Source organism: Danio aesculapii, chromosome 4 (genome assembly GCF_903798145.1).
Source record: "Danio aesculapii chromosome 4, fDanAes4.1, whole genome shotgun sequence".
Classification (NCBI taxonomy): domain Eukaryota; kingdom Metazoa; phylum Chordata; class Actinopteri; order Cypriniformes; family Danionidae; genus Danio; species Danio aesculapii.
In genome coordinates this window covers 26,415,930-26,436,939 of record NC_079438.1, presented here as the reverse complement: position 1 = coordinate 26,436,939, position 21,010 = coordinate 26,415,930, and the positions used below count along the sequence as shown (strand labels likewise).

The 21,010-nt window shown below is 38.6% G+C and overlaps 7 non-coding genes and 1 pseudogene across 7 annotated transcripts; 4 read left to right on the top strand and 4 right to left on the bottom strand.

The window, feature by feature from the left end:
* Window positions 1-21,010, bottom strand: part of LOC130223494 (oocyte zinc finger protein XlCOF6-like) — a 170,541-nt pseudogene that overhangs the window by 27,650 nt on the left and 121,881 nt on the right.
* On the top strand, window positions 359-430 carry trnad-guc (transfer RNA aspartic acid (anticodon GUC)). Its single transcript has one exon. It is a non-coding gene; the product is annotated as a tRNA-Asp (tRNA).
* Window positions 518-589, bottom strand: trnag-ucc (transfer RNA glycine (anticodon UCC)). The gene has a single exon. It is a non-coding gene; the product is annotated as a tRNA-Gly (tRNA).
* On the bottom strand, window positions 1,590-1,661 carry trnag-ucc (transfer RNA glycine (anticodon UCC)). The gene has a single exon. It is a non-coding gene; the product is annotated as a tRNA-Gly (tRNA).
* LOC130224032 (5S ribosomal RNA) lies at window positions 5,303-5,421 on the bottom strand. The gene has a single exon (XR_008837133.1). It is a non-coding gene; the product is annotated as a 5S ribosomal RNA (ribosomal RNA).
* trnaq-cug (transfer RNA glutamine (anticodon CUG)) lies at window positions 6,713-6,784 on the top strand. Its single transcript has one exon. It is a non-coding gene; the product is annotated as a tRNA-Gln (tRNA).
* trnai-aau (transfer RNA isoleucine (anticodon AAU)) lies at window positions 6,894-6,967 on the top strand. The gene has a single exon. It is a non-coding gene; the product is annotated as a tRNA-Ile (tRNA).
* Window positions 7,056-7,128, top strand: trnaf-gaa (transfer RNA phenylalanine (anticodon GAA)). Its single transcript has one exon. It is a non-coding gene; the product is annotated as a tRNA-Phe (tRNA).

Sequence of the window (21,010 nt, the reverse complement as noted above, 5' to 3'; positions counted from 1 at the left end):
CCCCGGTTTGAATGTCATTGCAAGGGTTGACTGGATGCAGCTCATGAAAGGACAAGCTGACATTTTGTGGAGTAAAAGCTGGGCAATGTGTAAGAATGAATGGCGTGCCTTGTTTGCTGCAAAACATGCTAATAACGTTCTCCTGTGTGATGCACTGTTCAAGTTACTGCTGATGACCAGTCGAAGACTATTGAAGAAGCAAGGATTATTAATGAAGAAAAACTGTCCAAGCCCAGTTTTCTACCCTCCTCTTGCTGTCAGCCAAGGTCTTTAGTGCCAGCACTGCAGACAATGCTGTTAGGACTGGATTACATTGCTGATCTGTGTGGGTGGAGAACGGGTTTTTGTACTCCGCAGATCCTCGTTAGTATAGTGGACAGTATCTCCGCCTGTCACGCGGAAGACCGGGGTTCGATTCCCCGACGGGGAGGCCCTCCTTTGTCTTTTACTCTTTGGATGTTGCCTTTTCACAAGGCTGCCAACGGACTAAGTGATATATACAGCAGCCAAAAGGACATGCGTTGGCCGGGAATCGAACCCGGGTCAACTGCTTGGAAGGCAGCTATGCTCACCACTATACCACCAACGCTTGCGGACGTCTCTTGCCAGAAGAGCTCAAAAAGAATGCTTTCAACCAAGGCCCTCTTTGTCTTGGTTCGGCTCTGAAAAACATGTCCAGCATATGGATCCCAACCATCTCAAAATGCACTGATCTACCTACATGTAATGGGACATCTTCACAAGAGTGGCGCCTGGCCATGTAATGTTACGGCAGCCAAAAGGAATACATTTGCTGGGAATATACTTAGAAGCCAGGTATGCTCACCACTATATTACCAACGCTTGTAGACATCCTCTCACAGAAGTGTAGAAAATGAAAGCTTTCGACCAAGGAGTTCTTTGTGTGGGCGAAAAAAAAAATGTCGAGTATGGATCCCATCTCTTTCTGACGTTGAGGTTGGATAAAGCGTTCGAAGGTACAACCTCACCCAAAAAATGGGAGGTCGATAATTTCACTCTGCAGTGGTAGAGTTCTCATCTTCTGTCACCCAGTTTTCACTGTAATGAGCTCTTCCGGTTTGAATGTCATTGCAAGGGTTGACTGGATGCAGCTCATGAAAGGGCAAGCTGACATTTTGTGGAGTAAAAGCTGGGCAATGTGTAAGAATGAATGGCGTGCTTTGCTTGCTGCAAAACATGCTAATAACGTTCTCCTGTGTGATGCACTGTTCAAGTTACTGCTGATGACCAGTCGAAGACTATTGAAGAAGCAAGGATTATTAATGAAGAAAAACTGTCCAAGCCCAGTTTTCTACCCTCCTCTTGCTGTCAGTCAAGGTATTTAGTGCCAGCACTGCAGACAATGCTGTTAGGACTGGATTACATTGCTGATCTGTGTGGGGGGAGAACGGGTTTTCTTTCTGCGCAGATCCTTGTTAGTATAGTGGACAGTATCTCTGCCTGTCATGCGGAAGACCTGGGTTCGATTCCCCGACGGGGAGGCCCTCCTTTGTCTTTTACTCTTTGGCTGTTGTCTTTTGACAACGGTGGCAACGGACTAAGTGAAATATACAGCAGCCAAAAGGACATGCGTTGGCCGGGAATCGAACCCGGGTAAACTGCTTGGAAGGCAGCTATGCTCACCACTATACCACCAACGCTTGTGGACGCCTCTTGCCAGAAGAGCTCAAAAAGAATGCTTTCAACCAAGGCCCTCTTTGTCTTGGTTCGGCTCTGAAAAACATGTTCAGCATATGGATCCCAATCATCTCAAAATGCACTGATCTACCCACATGTTATGGGATATCTTCACAAGAGTGGCGCCTGGCCATGTAATGTAACGGCAGAAGCCAGCTATGCTCACCACTATATTAGCAACGCTTGTAGACATCCTCTCACAGAAGTGTAGAAAATGAAGGAGTTCTTTGTGTGGGCGGAAAAAAAAAGTCGAGTCTCCCCTTTTTCATAAATATCACTGTATATTCTATTTAAAATAGGACTTAAAACATTTTTAAAAACTTTATAAAACTCAACTGGTAGTCCATCTATTCCTGGACTTTTCCCATTTCTCAACTGATCAATAGCTGTTTCTATTTCTAAATCTGTTATCTCACTCTCGCACATTTCCTCGTCCTCTTTATTTAATTTTACTGTTATTTTTTCTAATAATAAATTTTCATCATTTAAAACTACTCCATTTTCTGTAAATAATTCCTTATAAAATCGTCTAGTTTCCTTTAAAATTCCCTCTTTGTCCTCTACAGTTTTCCCATCTTGTGTTTTTATACATTTGATTATAGCTGCTCTTTGTCTTGTTTTTTCTAATTCATAAAAGTATTTTGTACTTCTTTCTCCTTCTACAATGTCTTTAGCTCTGCTTCTAATAATTACTCCTTTACACTTTTCTTCTTCGATTTTCTTCAGCTCTTCCTGTAATTCTATTATTTTGTCAACATTTATCCCATTTGCTTTACTCATTTCTTCATCCCATTCTTTTCTAATTTGATTTTCCTTGAATTTCTTTGCCTTTTGTCTTTTTTCTGATATATTTATTGAGTATTCTTTTATTCTATTTTTCAGATTATCCCACCATAAACTTGTTTCTGTTTCAAACATTTCATCATTCACACTATTGATTATTATATTTTCTATTTCCATTTTATACATTTCTATTTTGAACAACTCAGTGTTGAGTATCCACACTCCTGCTCCTTTTTCAATCTCATTAAAATTCATCGTTATCCATATAAAATCATGATCACTCTCACTATAGGTTTTGTATAAAACTTTGTTGACATATTGTACTTCTTTCTCCTTACATAAAAACAAGTCAATTCTACTTTGCTTTAAAATCCTATTTACAATTTGTCTTCTTGAATATTCTCTTTTCATACCATTTTGCTCTCTCCATACATCTACCAAATCACATTTCCTCATTAAATTTTGTAGTTCATTCCTTCCTCTGTCTGTTCTAAAATCCATTGAGTCATCTATATCTATTCTTTGCACGGCAACATTAAAATCTCCTAAAATAAATATGTTTTCATTCTTATCTATTAACTTATCTATTTCCTTATAAAAGTTATATTTCTCCTTTTCCTCATTTGGTGCATGTATGTTGCATACTCTAAAACTTTTCCCATTATACATAACTTTTACAATTATAATTCTTCCGTCTGTGTCTTTATAGTCTAATTCTACTTTTTCAAAAATCCCTCTTTTTATCAAAATTGCTACCCCTCTTTTCTTTTCTATATCTCCATTACTAAATATTTCCCCATTCCACAATTTCCTCATTTCATTTTTAATCTCATCTTCCCACTTTGTCTCTTGTAAACATAATATATCACACTTTTTTGTCAAACACGTTAATCTTTCAAACTTTTCACATTTTGACAATCCTCTTACATTCAGTGATACCACACATACATTACTCATTAGGATAATTATTGGATAAACCAATAACCACCATTCATTCTGAGTCACTGTCACTTAAACAAATATTTCTTGCATCTCCTTTTTCAAATTTTTTCCTTTCCATTCTTTCTTTAATCTCTTCTCTTCTCATTTTCTGCCGTTGTAGAACCAGTTCAATGTTTAAGCCACTTTTAGATCTTGATTTTAAATCTTTTATCTTTTTACCTTTTTCTTTTTTTTCCAGTCCATAATTCCCCCTTTCAAAATCCATTCCTCTTACCTCATTTAGTGCTCTTGTTTCATTGTCCTCAGTCCTTTTCTTCTCCTGTCTCTCTTCATTGTTCAGTTCTATAGCGCCTTTATCATATTGTTCTTCATCAAATTGTCCATTATTTGGTTCTCCTTCCTCCTCGTTTGCTCCTTCTCCCAGTTCCATTTCTTTATCCTCTTTCTCATATCTGTCCTCTTCTGTATTGTTTTCTTCTGCAGTTTTGTCCTCCTTCCTTTCTGTTGCCGTATTATCAAGTGACACTTGTATTTCCATCCTTTCAATTTCCTCCTCTTTTTCACAGTTACATCTTGTCGATGCCCTCTCGCAGCCCTGGCACTGCAGAACTTCGCAGTCCCGCACATAATGCCCCTGCTGAAGACATCTTCTGCATGTGAAATTTGGGCAGTCTTTCTTCTCATGCTCTGTACTTGAGCAAAGTCTGCACATTTTCAGTTGATTATCATGAATCACTCTGAAATATTGTATGCCTTCTTCTGTCACAAAGCCAACATTGTATGGTAAAGATTTAACTTCTTTGGGAAATTTTACCTTCACAAAGCGTGTTCCGTCTGCCACCATTGTTCCCGGATGATATTTTCTTCTTATTGGAAGTATAGGAGTTACTCCCCAATTACTCAGTTTTTGTTGTATCTCCTCATCCTGTATGTAACTGGGCAAGTTCAGAAAAGCTACCATTTTTTCTGTTGCACACAGCTTTTTCATCTCACATTCCTCTCCATTAATCATCAGTCCATTCATCAATATCTCGCATTCTTTTTCACTTTCCATTGTCAGCTCAAATTCATTGTTGTTTTTCCGTCTCAGTCCAAATAATTTGCCAATCCCGACTTTGTCTTCCACTGCTTTGATTATGTTATTTATAGTTGAGTTTTCAATTTCTCTTACCATCATTGTTAGTGTGGCTTCCTTCTTGTAGTCTCTTTGATATCTTGCTTGCTTCTTTAGTTTGTTCAGCATTTGTTGTTTCTGACTTAAATCATTTCTTTGTCCTTCAATATTCTTTTCGCTTTCAATGCTTGCATTTGATTGTAGTTCTCCTTTCTTTTCTTGACCACCTCCTTTTCCTTCTTTTTTCTTTGAGACTACTGTTGCCCATGTCTCCTTGCTGTTTTCTCCGTTATCTTCATTTAGTGTCCTTTCAATCCTGTTTGAGGCATTTCCTTGTTCTCTGTTCCTTGTTCCGTTTGTGTCCTGTCCATTCTCTTTCTCAATTGTGTCGATTATCTTGTTTTCTTACCCCAAAACAGTGTTACTGTTTGGGGTTAGTGAAAAAAATCTTTAACTGAAAAAACAATTAAAGTAAACTTTGTAATACAAAAACTAAAAATAAAAAACAAAACTGCCAAAATGGAAGAGCCTCTTTCTTCCTTCTGACAACTCACACTAGAGGGCGTGCTCAGGGTGGTATGGCCGTAAGCGAGAGCAGCCGTCAAGAGTTGGCTATTTAAAAATAGGCGCAGCACCAGGAGCCGAGTGCCGCTCAGCTTGCCTTGACACAGCACCGACAGAAACAGTGCCCTTGGCCCCTCAATAGTTTACCTCTTTTTTTTATTTATTTATTTTTAATTTTTTTGCCAAAAGAAGGAATTCAAAAGCTTACAGCACCTGGTAATCCCAGGCGGTCTCCCATCCAAGTACTAACCAGGTCCAACCCTGCTTTGCTTCCAAGTTCAGATGAGATCAGGCATTGCCAGGGTGGTATGGCCGTAAGCGAGAGCAGCTGTCAAGAGTTGGCTATTTAAAAATAGGCACAGCACCAGGAGCCGAGTGCCGCTCAGCTTGCCTTGACACAGCACCGACAGAAACAATGCCCTTGGCCCCTCAATAGTTTACCTCTTTTTTTTTTTATTAATTAATTAAAATTTTTTTTTTTGCCAAATGAAGGAATTCAAAAAGCTTACAGCATCTGGTATTCCCAGGCGGTCTCCCAACCAAGTACTAACCAGGCCCAACTCTGCTTTGCTTTGCAATGATTATTACTACATAGAACCAGCAAGGTGACGAATGATGAGTTACTCAGAAATCAATGCACATTGGCCTTGCCTTGGATGGACCTTCTGCTACTTTCCTGCAAGGCCAGTTTTTTAATTCATCATCTTCATCTCGGGCAGCAGCTCTACACCATCTTGAGGTTCCATAATGTAATGGATAGCACTCTGCATCCAGCAATCTAAATTCAAATCTAGATGGGACCTGTTTTTTTTTTTTGCCAGCACCGCACAAAAAAGCTAAAATAGCATTCTATTCCCTTGAAGGCCAGAGAATAACAGTTACTATGGGTTTTCTAGGACCCTCAAGTCCAGCTGCTTCACCCTCAAGTCCACCTGCTTCCATTTGACCAAAACGCTATCTTTCTCCCAGGTGGTCACATCGCTTCTGGTGATGATTCCTATGGGCTAATCGACAGCACTCTGCTATATATTTAGTGCTTTGATTTCCCACTGCGGACGTGCCATCGAATAAAAGAAAACTGTGACTTGATAGGGCTTCTGAAGGATTGCAATGATTAGTACTACACAGAACCGGCAAAGCTGACGTAAGGAAATTCGCTCTAAACCCTCCAGGTGCAACCAGCTTTGCAATAAAAGCCACTGTGAAAGGCATGAAAACACAAGTGGAGAATGCGAGCATCGATCCCGCTACCTCTCACATGCTAAGCGAGCGCTCTACCATTTGAGCTAATTCCCCTTTTCATAAGCCAAATTGAACATTTTAGACTTGGTCAAAAAAGAAAAAAATAAGATCACATCTGTTCTGTGGTGGCTTCTTTGCCCTGCCTGCCATTTAGTCGTCAAATTGCCTAGAATAGCGTGCTTTTCTTTTGAAGGCCCTACCTAGTCCTGCTCCAGTAAATGTGTGAGGAGCCCTGCATGCCGAATGACGAGTTACTCAGAAATCAATGCACATTGGCCTTGCCTTGGATGGACCTTCTGCTACTTTCCTGCAAGGCCATTTTTTTAATTCATCATCTTCATGTCGGGCAGCAGCTCTATATCATCTTAAGGTTCCATGGTGTAATGGTTAGCACTCTGGACTCTGAATCCAGTGATCCGAGTTCAAATCTCGGTGGGACCTGTTTTTATTTTGCCAGCACTGCACAAAAAAAGTTAAAATAGCATCCTGTTCCCTTGAAGGCCAAAGAATGACACTAACTCTGGGTTTTCCAGCACACTGATAAGAAAACGGCCGGTTAGCTCAGTTGGTTAGAGCGTGGTGCTAATAACGCCAAAGTCGCGGGTTCGATACCCGTACTGGCCAGATTTTTACTCTCTTATGCCTCAGATGCACTTAAGGGCTCAGCTTGGTCTCACAGACATGCCTGCTGCAGGAAAGCTGTGTCATGGCAGCCGAAATAGCTCAATTGGGAGAGCGTTAGACTGAAGATCTAAAGGTCCCTGGTTTGATCCCGGGTTTCGGCAAAGCAATGTTGTTGTTCTGTTTTGGGCACAGGGTCAGTTGAATGAAAGTCACCCAAAAAGCCTAGCCGCTTCACCCTTAAGTCAACCTACTTCCATTTGACCAAAACGCTATCTTTCTCCCAGGTGGTCACATCGCTTCTGGTGATGATTCCTATGGCCTAATCGACAGCACTCTGCTATATATTTAGTGCTTTGATTTCCCACTGCGGACACGCCATCAAATAAAAGAAAACTGTGACTTGATAGGGCTTCTGAAGGATTGCAATGATTAGTACTACACAGAACCGGCAAAGGTGACGTAAGGAAATTCGCTCTAAACCCTCCAGGTGCAACCAGCTTTCCAATAAAAGCCAGTGTGAAAGGCATGAAAACACAAGTGGAGAATGCAGGCATCGATCCCACTACCTCTCACATGCTAAGCAAGCGCTCTACCATTTGAGCTAATTCCCCTTTTCATAAGCCAAATTGAACATTTTAGACGTGGTCAAAAAAGAAAAAATAAGATCACATCTGTTCTGTGGTGGCTTCTTTGCCCTGCCTGCCATTTAGTCGTCAAATTGCCTGGAATGGCGTGCTTTTCTTTTGAAGGCCCTACCTAGTAATGCTCCAGTAAATGTGTGAGGAGCCCTGCATGCCGAATGACGAGTTACTCAGAAATCGATGCACATTGGCCTTGCCTTGGATGGACCTTCTGCTACTTTCCTGCAAGGCCAGTTTTTTAATTCATCATCTTCATCTTGGGCAGCAGCTATACACCATCTTGAGGTTCCATAATGTAATGGATAGCACTCTGCATCCAGCGATCTAAATTCAAATCTAGATGGGACCTGTTTTTTTTTTGCCAGCACCACACAAAAAAAGCTAAAATAGCATTCTATTCCCTTGAAGGCCAGAGAATAACAGTTACTATGGGTTTTATAGGACCCTCAAGTCCAGCTGCTTCACCCTCAAGTCCACCTGCTTCCATTTGACCAAAACGCTATCTTTCTCCCAGGTGGTCACATCGCTTCTGGTGATGATTCCTATGGGCTAATCGACAGCACTCTGCTATATATTTAGTGCTTTAATTTCCCACTGCGGACGCGCCATCGAATAAAAGAAAACTGTGACTTGATAGGGCTTCTGAAGGATTGCAATGATTAGTACTACACAGAACCGGCAAAGCTGACGTAAGGAAATTCGCTCTAAACCTTCCAGGTGCAACCAGCTTTGCAATAAAAGCCACTGTGAAAGGCATGAAAACACAAGTGGAGAATGCGGGCATCGATCCCATACCTCTCGCTTGCGTCTGCAGCATCCCGTCTACAGAGCCAAAGTAAGCCCAAAGTAAGCCCACATAAGCCAATCACGTCTCACCTCGGTGGCTTACTTTTGACCAATAGAGTTTAACCCCTGTGGCTTACTTTTGACCAATCGCGTTTGTCTTTGTGCTGACGTCATTTCGACCAATCGCGTTTCACTTCAGTGGCTTACTTTTGACCAATCGCATTTCTTTTTGCTGTGACGTATTTTTGACCAATCGCATTTTTCCTCGATGGCTTACTTTTGACCAAGCACACAACGCTTTTATTATAATCGTCATCTTTGAATCAGGTAAGCCAGATGTAACACAACTTTATTATTAGTTTATTATACTGTATGTATTTCTGTTAAATGATAAGTTACAATCGACAGCAAGGTAACGTTATAGCAGATGTTTTCTACATAACTTGTAAAACGGTAATGTTTCCCATGATAAATACAGAGCAAAATGTCGCTAGTGATCAGAAAAGGTGGAATCATCACCATTTGGTCAAATGATTAAACAAAATGTTCTGATATTTGTTTAGAATAATAATGCCACCATTCGACCTAGCAATATTGGGCCCTATTATCGCGGTGTGCACTCTAAAAAGTTAACGTTACTGTATTTAAATGTACAGTTACAGTTACTTATAATGTAATTGCATTAAATACAGAGTTTTTTCTTAAACATTTAATTTAGCAAGTAATTCTATACTTTTAAAATAATTCTATTTTAAGTAAAACGACTGCACAAACTTTAAAAACATTTGAGTTTAACACTTGTTCATGACAATATATGATATATATTTAGTAATTAGATTGTATTTTATTTCATAAATCTATTGTAAAAATATTATAAGCATATATTGTATTTTGTTTATTTTATTACTTGTGTTTTCAGATATATTACACAACAGAATAGTTATATTAAATAGCTGAAGTACAAACATTTTATTTTTGTCTAGTTTTGTTTTGTCTAGGTTTGTTTAGTTTTGTCTAGATTTGTTTAGTTTTGTCCGATTTTTGTCTAAAAATATTCTATAGACAATACTCCTACTTTTGTCCAGTTTTGTTTTGTCAGTCTTTGTCTATTTTGGCTTAGTTTTGTCTCATTTTGTTTAGTTTTGTCTGTTTTTGTCTATTTTTGTTTAGTTTTGTTTTGTTTGATTTTGCCTATTTTTGTTTATTTTTGTCTAGTTTTGTTTTGTCTAGGTTTGTTTAGTTTTGTCTAGGTTTGTTTTGTTTTGTCTGATTTTGTCTATTTTTGTCTAGTTTTGTTTTGTCTAGATTTGTTTAGTTTTGTCCGATTTTTGTCTAGTTTTGTTTAGTTTTGTCTAATTTTGTTTTGTCTGATTTTGTCTACTTTTGTTTTGTCAGATTTTGTCTATTTTTGTCGTTTTGTTTTGTCAGATTTTGTCTACTTTTGTTTTGTCTGATTTTGTCTAGATGCGTTTTGTCTGATTTTGTCTACTTTTGTCTAGTTTTGTTTTGTCTGATTTTGTCTCGTTTTGTTTAGTTTTGTCTGATTTTGTCTATTTTTGTTTATTTTTGTCTAGTTTTGTTTAGTTTTGTCTGATTTAGTTTTGTCTGATTTTGTCTACTTTTGTCTAGTTTTGTTTTGTCTGATTTTGTCTATTTTTGTTTATTTTTGTCTAGTTTTGTTTTGTCAAGGTTTGTTTAGTTTTGTCTAGATTTCTTTAGTTTTGTCCGATTTTTGTCTAGTTTTGTTTATTTTGTCTAGTTTTGTTTTGTCTAGGTTTGTTTAGTTTTGTCTAGATTTGTTTAGTTTTGTCCGATTTTTGTCTAAAAATATCCTATAGACAATACTCCTACTTTTGTCCAGTTTTGTTTGGTCAGATTTTGTCTATTTTTGCTTAGTTTTGTCTCATTTTGTTTAGTTTTGTCTGATTTTGTCTATTTTTGTTTAGTTTTGTTTGATTTTGTCTATTTTTGTTTATTTTTGTCTAGTTTTGTCTAATTTTGTTTTGTCTGATTTTGTCTACTTTTGTCTAGTTTTGTCTGATTTTGTCTACTTTTGTTTTGTCAGATTTTGTCTATTTTTGTCGTTTTGTTTTGTCAGATTTTGTCTACTTTTGTTTTGTCTGATTTTGTCTAGATGCGTTTTGTCTGATTTTGTCTACTTTTGTCTAGTTTTGTTTTGTCTGATTTTGTCTAGTTTTGTCTCGTTTTGTTTAGTTTTGTCTGATTTTGTCTATTTTTGTTTATTTTTGTCTAGTTTTGTTTAGTTTTGTCTGATTTAGTTTTGTCTGATTTTGTCTACTTTTGTCTAGTTTTGTTTTGTCTGATTTTGTCTATTTTTGTTTATTTTTGTCTAGTTTTGTTTTGTCAAGGTTTGTTTAGTTTTGTCTAGATTTCTTTAGTTTTGTCCGATTTTTGTGTAGTTTTGTTTATTTTGTCTAGTTTTGTTTTGTCTAGGTTTGTTTAGTTTTGTCTAGATTTGTTTAGTTTTGTCCGATTTTTGTCTAAAAATATCCTATAGACAATACTCCTACTTTTGTCCAGTTTTGTTTTGTCAGATTTTGTCTATTTTTGCTTAGTTTTGTCTCATTTTGTTTAGTTTTGTCTGATTTTGTCTATTTTTGTTTAGTTTTGTTTTGTTTGATTTTGTCTATTTTTGTTTATTTTTGTCTAGTTTTGTTTTGTCTAGGTTTGTTTAGTTTTGTCTAGGTTTGTTTTGTTTTGTCTGATTTTGTCTATTTTTGTCTATTTTTGTTTTGTCTAGGTTTGTTTAGTTTTGTCTAGATTTGTTTAGTTTTGTCCGATTTTTGTCTAGTTTTGTTTAGTTTTGTCTAATTTTGTTTTGTCTGATTTTGTCTAGTTTTGTTGTTTTGTTTTTGTCAGATTTTGTCTACTTTTGTTTTGTCAGATTTTGTCTATTTTTGTTGTTTTGTTTTTGTCAGATTTTGTCTACTTTTGTTTTGTCAGATTTTGTCTATTTTTGTTGTTTTGTTTTTGTCAGATTTTGTCTACTTTTGTTTTGTCAAATTTTTTCTACTTTTGTTTTGTCTAATTTTGTCTAGATGCGTTTTGTCTGATTTTGTCTAGTTTTGTTTTGTCTGATTTTGACTAGTTTTGTTTAGTTTTGTCTGATTTAGTTTTGTCTGATTTTGTCTACTTTTGTCTAGTTTTGTTTTGTCTGATTTTGTCTATTTTTGTCTATTTTTGTTTTGTCTAGGTTTGTTTAGTTTTGTCTAGATTTGTTTAATTTAGAAGTCTTTAGAATTGCATACAAAGACAGTATGTCCAGCTATAGGAGGCCTTTAAAATCTGCCAGGGCTGAGCACCTCCGCAAACTGATAGAAAATAATCATAACAATCCTAGATTCTTATTTAACCATTGCTAAATTAACAAATAATCGGTCATCTTTGGAACAAAACGTTCTACCGCAAATTAGTAGTGATGACTTCATGAATTTTTTCAGTGATAAAATAGAAGGCTTTAGACAGAAAACAGGAGATATTAAACTTTCTGCACCGCCTTATACTTCAGATCCAGTAAACACGCCTCTGAATCTAAATAACCTACAGTGCTTTAAAATCATAGAACAGGAAGAGCTAGACAAAATTATAAATAGCTCTAAATCAGCTACGTGTATATTGGACGCAATTCCAACAAAGTTACTGAAAGAATTGCTACCTGTTATAGGAGAACCTCTTCTTAACATTATCAACTCTTCTTTATCTTTAGGCCATGTTCCAAATCCTTACAAGTTAGCTGTTATTAAACCTATTATTAAGAAACCACAACTGGAACCCAGCAACTTAGCTAATTATAGGCCTATTTCAAACCTTCCATTTATATCTAAAATACTAGAAAAAGTTGTTTCTGCTCAATTATGCTCCTTTCTGCAGACCAACAATGTTTTTGAAGTGTTTCAGTCAGGTTTCAGAGCTCATCACAGTACAGAAACTGCATTAGTGAAAATAACCAACGATTTACTCTTAGCTGCTGACCAAGGGTGCATCTCGCTATTAGTTCTACTCGATCTTAGTGCGGCATTTGACACCATTGACCATGGTATCCTTATTAATCGCTTAAAGTCTACAGGTGTCCAGGGACATGCCCTACAATGGTTTAAGTCATACTTATCTGACCGTTACCAGTTTGTGAATATTAATGGACAGCCTTCACAAATCAGCCCAGTAAAATACGGGGTGCCTCAAGGATCAGTTTTAGGCCCTTTACTGTTTACAATATACATGCTACCCCTGGGAGACATTATTAGAAGACATGGGATCAGCTTTCACTGCTATGCAGGTGATACTCAATTATATATTTCAACTAAACCTGACGAGACGTCTAATCTGTCCAAGCTAACTGAGTGTATTAAAGATGTTAAAAAACTGGATGACCAAAAATTATCTTCTCTTAAACTCAGACCAAACAGAATTATTACTTATTGGGCCTAAATCCTGTACACAGCAGATCTCACAACTCGACCTACAATTAGAGGGATACAAAGTTAGCGTTAGCTCTACTATAAAAGATCTGGGTGTCATATTAGACAGCAATTTAACTTTTAAAAATCATATATCCCATGTCACAAAAACTGCTTTCTTTCATCTGAGAAATATCGCTAAGTTACGAAGTATGCTATCCATCTCAGATGCAGAAAAGCTAGTCCATGCTTTTATGACGTCTAGGCTGGACTACTGTAATGCTCTGTTTGCTGGCTGCCCAGCATCCTCTATTAACAAACTTCAATTAGTACAAAATGCAGCTGCCAGAGTTCTTACCAGGTCTAGAAAATTTGATCACATCACCCCAATTTTATCCTCCTTTCACTGGCTTAAAATATTGCTACTTACATATAAAGCTTTAAATAATCTAGCTCCTGTTTATCTAACCAATCTTCTGTCTCGCTACAATCCAACTCGCTCTTTAAGGTCTCAAAACTTAGGGCTTCTGGTAGTACCTAGAATAGCAAAGTCGAGTAAAGGAGGTCGAGCCTTCTCATTTATAGCTCCTAAACTCTGGAATAGCCTTCCTGATAACGTCCGAGGCTCAGACACACTCTCCCAATTCAAAACTAGATTAAAGACCTATCTGTTCAGTAAAGCATACACTTAGTGCACCACTTAGGGGGCTTCCACACAGGATCTGCATGTTGTTGATATACACTGTGAACATCAACTACGCTAATTATTTTCTTTATTCTCCATTTCCACCTGGGGATACTCTTCCCGAGGCCCTCAGACTATGCAGAGTCACTGATTCGATCCAAGACCAACGACGAGATGATCCCAAGGTTTCCATATCCTGGACCTGGCCGAAACCTGAGCAGCTACTGTGATGGTCATGGAAGTGTGGAGAACATGAGACTGATTCCTGTGACGCTCCAGAGACAGACAAGTCTTCGCTGAGGCCAGCTTCCAGCCTCCGCCACTGAGACTGCAGCTCTGCACAAGACGTTTGGCCAGCGGAGAAATTAAAATGATCGTGCCCAACTGAGCCTGGTTTCTCTCAAGGTTTTTTTTCTTCACTTCCGCCATTAGTGAAGTTTTTTTTCCCTCTCCGCTGTCGCCACTGGCTTGCATGGTTCGGGATCTGTAGAGGTGCGCATCGTTGGATTTGCCCTTCAATATTTGGACTCTCAGTAGTGATTATTAAACCACACTGAACTGAGCTCAACTGAACTGAACTTAAACACTACAATCTGAACTACACTGTTCCTATTTACTGTGACCTTTTATGTGAAGCTGCTTTGACACAATCTACATTGTATAAGCGCTATACAAATAAAGGTGAATTGAATTGAATTGACTTTTCCAAATTGAGGTAAACCCCTGAAAACAATTTCTATTCTATTGTATTGAAACATTACACAAACACATATGTGTTTGTTTGTGTGTGTCTCTCTCTCTCGACAAAAATCAAGCCATCAAAGTGATGGGGCGGGATAAAAGAAAAGGAAGGAACTTAATGCAGCCTAATGTAGTCATCTCCAGTCACATAATGACACTTGTCCATCTGCAATAAGAGTCCCCGGAAACCAGTACCAATAATAGGGTCGCACCATTATTTGTGGGTCAATTGCATCGCACTACTTACATAGTATTTACATTGCCTCACACAATAAACATTAAATATATTTCTTTATGATGTAAAAGTAGTCAACACAAATGACAACAACAGTGTTGCTTCTTTTTCCTGTAACAACAGCACGGTGGATAACAGTAAATCTAATTATTATTATTATTACTACTACTGTTTATTACAGGTTGATTTACTTTTCATCTTATTTTGTTGAAAAAAAATTTAAATAAAGAGATTTGAGAAGATTGGAATTTTTTAACAAAGCTTTTTTTTTGTGGAAAACCTGATGCAGCCTAGCCTCACCTAGACTGTGCCTCCAGCAGCCCCCAGGTAAATTGAGCTTGAGACCCCTGCCTTGTTGTCATCAAAGTTGACCTATAACAAAAAAACAAAACAAACAACTACAAATAGCAATAAACATTTATAATATATATAATTTTTGGTTCATCAGTGTACACTCCAACTTTTCACCCTTACCTTTGGTAAGTTTTGCCTTCTCACAGCTTTTTTTGTCTCCAGAGAGGATCACAGCAGTTGTGAAGTGATTCATTATGTAGATGTCTTTGGCCACATTTTGATCATTTACGTATGATCTAATATCCCATTTAATATTTAGACAAAGCATATCAGAAATTAACAACCACAGAGAAAGCACATCCCAAGCACTAAACAATTCAATCCATTAAGTCCACAAAGGTGAAACTGGACCAATATCAAGCACTAAATACAGTCTTGAATGATACTACTTATCGGGGATGAAAAGTTTAAGCTAAAATAATTTTAGTCACTTCAATTAAGTGAACAGGCAAACTGAAAATGTATTATTTACTGGTATTTGCATTACAACTTGGCAACAATACTGAAACTGTGAAAGCATTTCAATAGATATAAACTCTGTTTAGTAATAAAATGTTAGGGGAAAAAAAGTGCTATTACACATTTTGACTGAAGGAAAGTAATAAAATAAATTATCCATGCAATGCTTAATTGTACACATAACATAATATAATATAATATAGACACACACTACACCTGTGTTTCATCTTGTGTCGGTGCAGAGCATTCTCTTGTTTATATAAAAGATAGAGATTAAATTTTTTTTTGAAGTGTCCCAAATTTTTCACAGCAAAACAGGCCACAAAAAAGGAAACTTTAGCCTACTAAATTCACAAAAGAATAAAAATATCTTGGATACATTTGTTTTTATGGAAAAATATTTAAGACTAATAAGGAGTTACAAATATTTAAAAACAAAATATCATTTGTGCATTTCATTGTCATTTAAAAACATTTGAATAATTACCTTTAGTGAGAAGTCCAGTGCTGAAGGTCATACATAAACTCCTCTGCACTTCTGCCTACTCCTCCTCACTTCCATGTCTACTCAAAGACTTAAATAGATTTGCAATTAGACACAAATATACTAAATCATAAATTATTTTTCTGAAAAAAATTGTACTCAAGCATGTGGTTTATAAAATGTAAGCAGGTTAAAGTAGCCATTATAAAACAAAGGATGCCATACCTTCTTTGTGGACCTTTGCACATCTTCAAATTAAAGCAGAAGTGCATTATGCATGTCTTAGTACACCTGTACAAAATCCGCCAGTCTGGTCAGTTTTTTTTTTCATTGGAACCTATTTTGTTTTTTTAGGTTCCACTGGCTTTTTTCCATAATGCCCTGGTTGTGGTTATCTTGAGTAAAGTTCTGAGAATGAATATACATCTCTTACCTGCTGTCTGTAACGTGGAGACTGACACGGAGGGATCCATTATGCAGTATTTATTAGTCACAGTCAAACACAAACATCCAATACGCACCAAAGTGCGAACACACATCAACAGTAATCAATAATGGTCTTGGGGCTGGCGGCTGACAGACACAGAGTGATTTACCAGGCATAGATCAGTGGCAGGCGGTGTAGTTTAGAATCCGTTAGACAGGCTTGGGTCGAGGGCAGGCAGCGTGGTTCAGAGTCCGTGTATAAAGCAAGGGTCGTGGGCAGGTAGAAGGCAACTCAGAGTCAGAAACAGTCCAGGGTTATTCTCAGAAGATCAGACAGGAAAGACCGCTCAGTAATGCTGGCCGGGGCTAAACAAGACTTCGCAATGAACTGGTGTTTGAGTGTGGCTTATATAGGAAGCGTGGGTCATTAGCTAGATTCAGTTCAGGTGTGTGCACAATCCGGGGATGTCCGGGGATGGTGACCTCTGCTGGCCAGCGAGGGGAATGACTGGGACCGAGTCGGTAACACTGTCATTCTTAGAATTATAATATGATTTGAAAGAAATTAAACTTCAGATGCTTCTTGCAAGAATGTACCTGATTTTTTAATCTGTTTTACTTTTTTAAAGAACTTCCTCAAGTTCTGGTATGAGGACTTGTTTCGTGGCGTCCTAGATCTCCTAAAAGTCATTTAAGCATGGTGAAAGGCTGTACTGATGTATTGATTAACTGCTTGTCTTAAATTAAAGTTTCTATCATGACTTAAACTTACCTAGCATCATACCAGACCACCAGGTGGCATAAGGAAGAAAATATCTGGCCAGACTGGAGGTAAACTGTGGAGCATAATAAATATTACATGGGCCATCAAGGTCAAGCAATGAATCATTGCCTGGAAATGGCAACATGAATCAGGTGTGGTGTAATCGGCGTCTTGCTGAAAAATTATTGTTCATTACTTGACACTACTGATGTTAAGTGTGCTGTCATAATTATGTGTAAAAGAAAATGTGTCTTATGTACTGTAAGTCTGCCTACATAAACTAAGATGCATGATATATCCTTAACATGTTGATTATCTCACATAACTCGAAGAAATTTATTTACTTGTGTATGTATTTAATTATGTGTCATATTTAGAAACCAGACAGTTAACCAGGACTGACTAGTTTCCATTAGAGAATATGGTGTATGCATGTTAGCAGTGAAGCTATGCCCTTATTTAGAAAGATATTTTATCAAATACCTTATAGTCTTCAGCAATGATGTCTTTCTCCTCTAGCTCAAGAGTCCGTTTTTGCTGTGTTTGCTCCACTGCAGGGACAGCAAAAAAGGACTGTTGAACTAGACACCACTTCATCCATTTCCTTCAGCATTGTACAGCATGCAAGAAGGCCAAATACATGCATTGCCAATTTATAATGCTTTGGAATCCTAAAAAAAAAAATTAATGAACACCATTATTGTCATTGTACATTTAATTTAAACAGTAAAGTAATGACACACCAAAAACATATTTACTGTCTTTTGCACAGATGCTTGGCTTTCTTTATGATGTGACTCAAACATCGATGAAGTATTTGGAGGTCAAATGTATCGGTCGGATGTTGTCCTGCAACCAGCTGGAAGTATTTCTGCAGTAAATCTTCCATACCGGTTCTGCAGAATGTGATGGAAATGGCATGCATAAGCACAAGGGAGCCATCACAGATAACCATGACTGGCCTTTTGCTTGCCTCACTTCCATAGATTCCGAGAACATCAGTCTGGAAGGACTGCAGAAAGTGAAAGTATGTCTCAGACGCTGTTGTGTGGTCAAAGGTGACATAGGATACAACAGGTTAGGGTGAAAAACCCTTTAATGTATTTCGCACCACCAACTCATATATGTAATATATATATGCTTCTTTGTATCACACTCCCTGTTGCATCCAGATACACAATATCCTCCTTGCACCTACTGAAAAAGACAGAAATGGTCTTCCTTTTTCAAAGCATTACGCCTTTGGGTGCATCAACAGCCTTTGCTGGACATCACCGTCTGCTCCAGATTGCTCATTGATGATCCTTTGCAAACTCAGGAACTTTTCTCCTTTTACTCCATGAGATGTCTTTCAGCACGTCTTTACTCTCACCCAATAGACTATCCACCATTGTTTCTAACTCTCTTCCTCCATCTTGCAAACTCTCTGCACTTGATACAAACAGTGCCACTGATACACTCTGCTCCACGCTAACATCATGTCTAGACAGACTATGCCGTCTTACATCCAGACCAACCCGGGCCAGTCCTCCTGCACCCTGGCTCTCTGATGTTCTCCGTGAGCATCGCTCAAAACTTCGGGCTGCTGAGAGAAGTTGGCGGAAAACTAAAAATCCTGAACAGCTCATAACATACCAAACTCTTCTGTCTTCTTTCTCGACTGAGGTTACTTCTGCAAAGCAGACATACTTCCGTCAGAAAGTCAACAGTGCCACCAATCCTCGCTTACTTTTTAAAACATTTTTCTCCCTCCTCTATCCTCCTCCTCCACCCGCATCCTCCACACTCACTACTGATGACTTTGCTACATTCTTTTGCACCAAAACTGCAAAAATCAGTGCTCAATTTGCTGCACCCACAACAAACACGCAAGATACACCACCAACACCACACACACTCACCTCTTTTTCCCAGCTCTCTGAGTCTGAGGTGTCCAATCTCGTGCTATCAAGCCATGCAACCACCTGTCCGCTTGATCCCATTCCCTCTCATCTCCTGCGAGCCATTTCTCCTGCAGTCATACCAACACTGACTCACATTATTAACACATCTCTTGACTCTGGTCTATTCCCTACTTCATTTAAGCAGGCTAGGGTAACCCCACTGCTAAAGAAACCCAACCTGGATCAAACGCTACTTGAAAACTACCGACCGGTATCCCTGCTTCCATTCATGGCCAAGATTTTGGAGAAAGTAGTGTTCAATCAAGTCCTTGACTTTCTTACTCAAAACAACCTCATGGACAACAAGCAATCTGGCTTTAAGAAAGGCCACTCAACTGAGACTGCCATGCTCTCGGTCGTGGAGGATCTCAGACTGGCTAAAGCAGACTCTAAATCATCTGTCCTCATCTTGCTGGATTTATCAGCTGCTTTTGACACTGTAAACCACCAGATCCTGCTATCTACGCTTGAGTCACTGGGCGTCGCAGGCACTGTTATTCAATGGTTCAGTTCCTACCTCTCGGACAGGTCATTCAGGGTGTCGTGGAGGGGAGAGGTGTCCAACCTACAGCATCTAAACACTGGGGTACCTCAGGGCTCTGTTCTTGGGCCACTTCTCTTCTCTATCTACACGGCATCTTTAGGAACAGTCATCCAGAAACATGTTTTTTCCTACCACTGCTATGCTGATGACACCCAGCTATACCTCTCTTTTCACCCTGATGATCCCTCGGTTCCAGCTCGCATTTCAGCCTGCCTGTCAGACATTTCACTCTGGATGAAAGATCATCCTCTCCAGCTTAACCTCACGAAAACGGAAATGCTTGAAGTTTCTGCCAACCCGACTCTTCACCATAACTTTTCAATCCAGATGGATGGAGCAACCATCACTGCATCCAAAATGGTAAAAAGCCTTGGAGTAACGATTGATGACCAACTAAACTTCTCCGACCACATTTCTAGAACTGCTCGATCTTGCAGATTCGCACTCTACAACATCAGAAAGGTCCGACCCTTCCTATCTGAACATACAGCTCAACTCATTGTTCAAGCTCTTGTCCTCTCCAAACTGGACTATTGCAACTCTCTACTAGCCGGGTTACCAGCTAGTTCTATCAAACCTCTTCAGCTGCTTCAGAACGCAGCAGCACGAGTGGTCTTTGATGAACCCAAAAGAGCACATGTCACTCCGCTACTCACCCGTTTGCACTGGCTGCCAGTTGCTGCCCGCATCAAATTCAAAGCTCTGACGTTTGCTTACAAAGTGACCTCTAGCTGTGCTCCTTCGTATCTGCTCTCACTTCTGCAGATATATGTGCCCTCCAGAAACTTGCGTTCTGTGAATGAACGTCGCCTCGTTGTTCCATCCCAAAGAGGGAAGAAATCACTTTCCCGAACTCTCACATTCAATCTGCCCAGTTGGTGGAATGAACTCCCTAACTACATCAGAACAGCAGAGTCACTTGCTGTCTTCAAGAAACGACTAAAAACGCAACTGTTTAGTCTCCACTTTCCTTCCTAATCTGCAACTGCCTCTCTGGCTATACCACTAACTGTGCCCTCTCTCTCTCTCTCAAGAAAAAAAAAAAAATTTACTAATGCTTTGCTTCTTAGACTTTACACACCTGAAACTTGTCTGTAGCACTTGCTCACTGCTGCTCTTATAGTTGTGTAAATTGCTTCCTTGTCCTCATTTGTAAGTCGCTTTGGATAAAAGCGTCTGCTAAATGACTAAATGTAAATGTCTTTAGATGGAGCTTCATCCCTGAAACCAGAATCAATGATTGCTTGGGGATGTTTGTTTATTTACTCTAAATATAAACTTATATGGAGTTTCATTTGTAGGTGCTCTGCAATGAACAGATGAGCATCTGCACAGACTGACCTTCTGAGTTCATGAGTGCTGTGACGCACATCACCACAGAAAACCACTGTCGCTTTTAAGGTTCATCACAGACAGTGATATGTGCGCTCACTGGGCAATCTGTGAACCAGCAGTAACCCACACAAGTGAAAACTGGCCCTGTTTTTTTCAACAGCAGGGTTTTGACTCTGTGCCGTTTGAAACTAAAGCTCCAATAGGGGTGGAGAGAATTGATGTGCCTGGA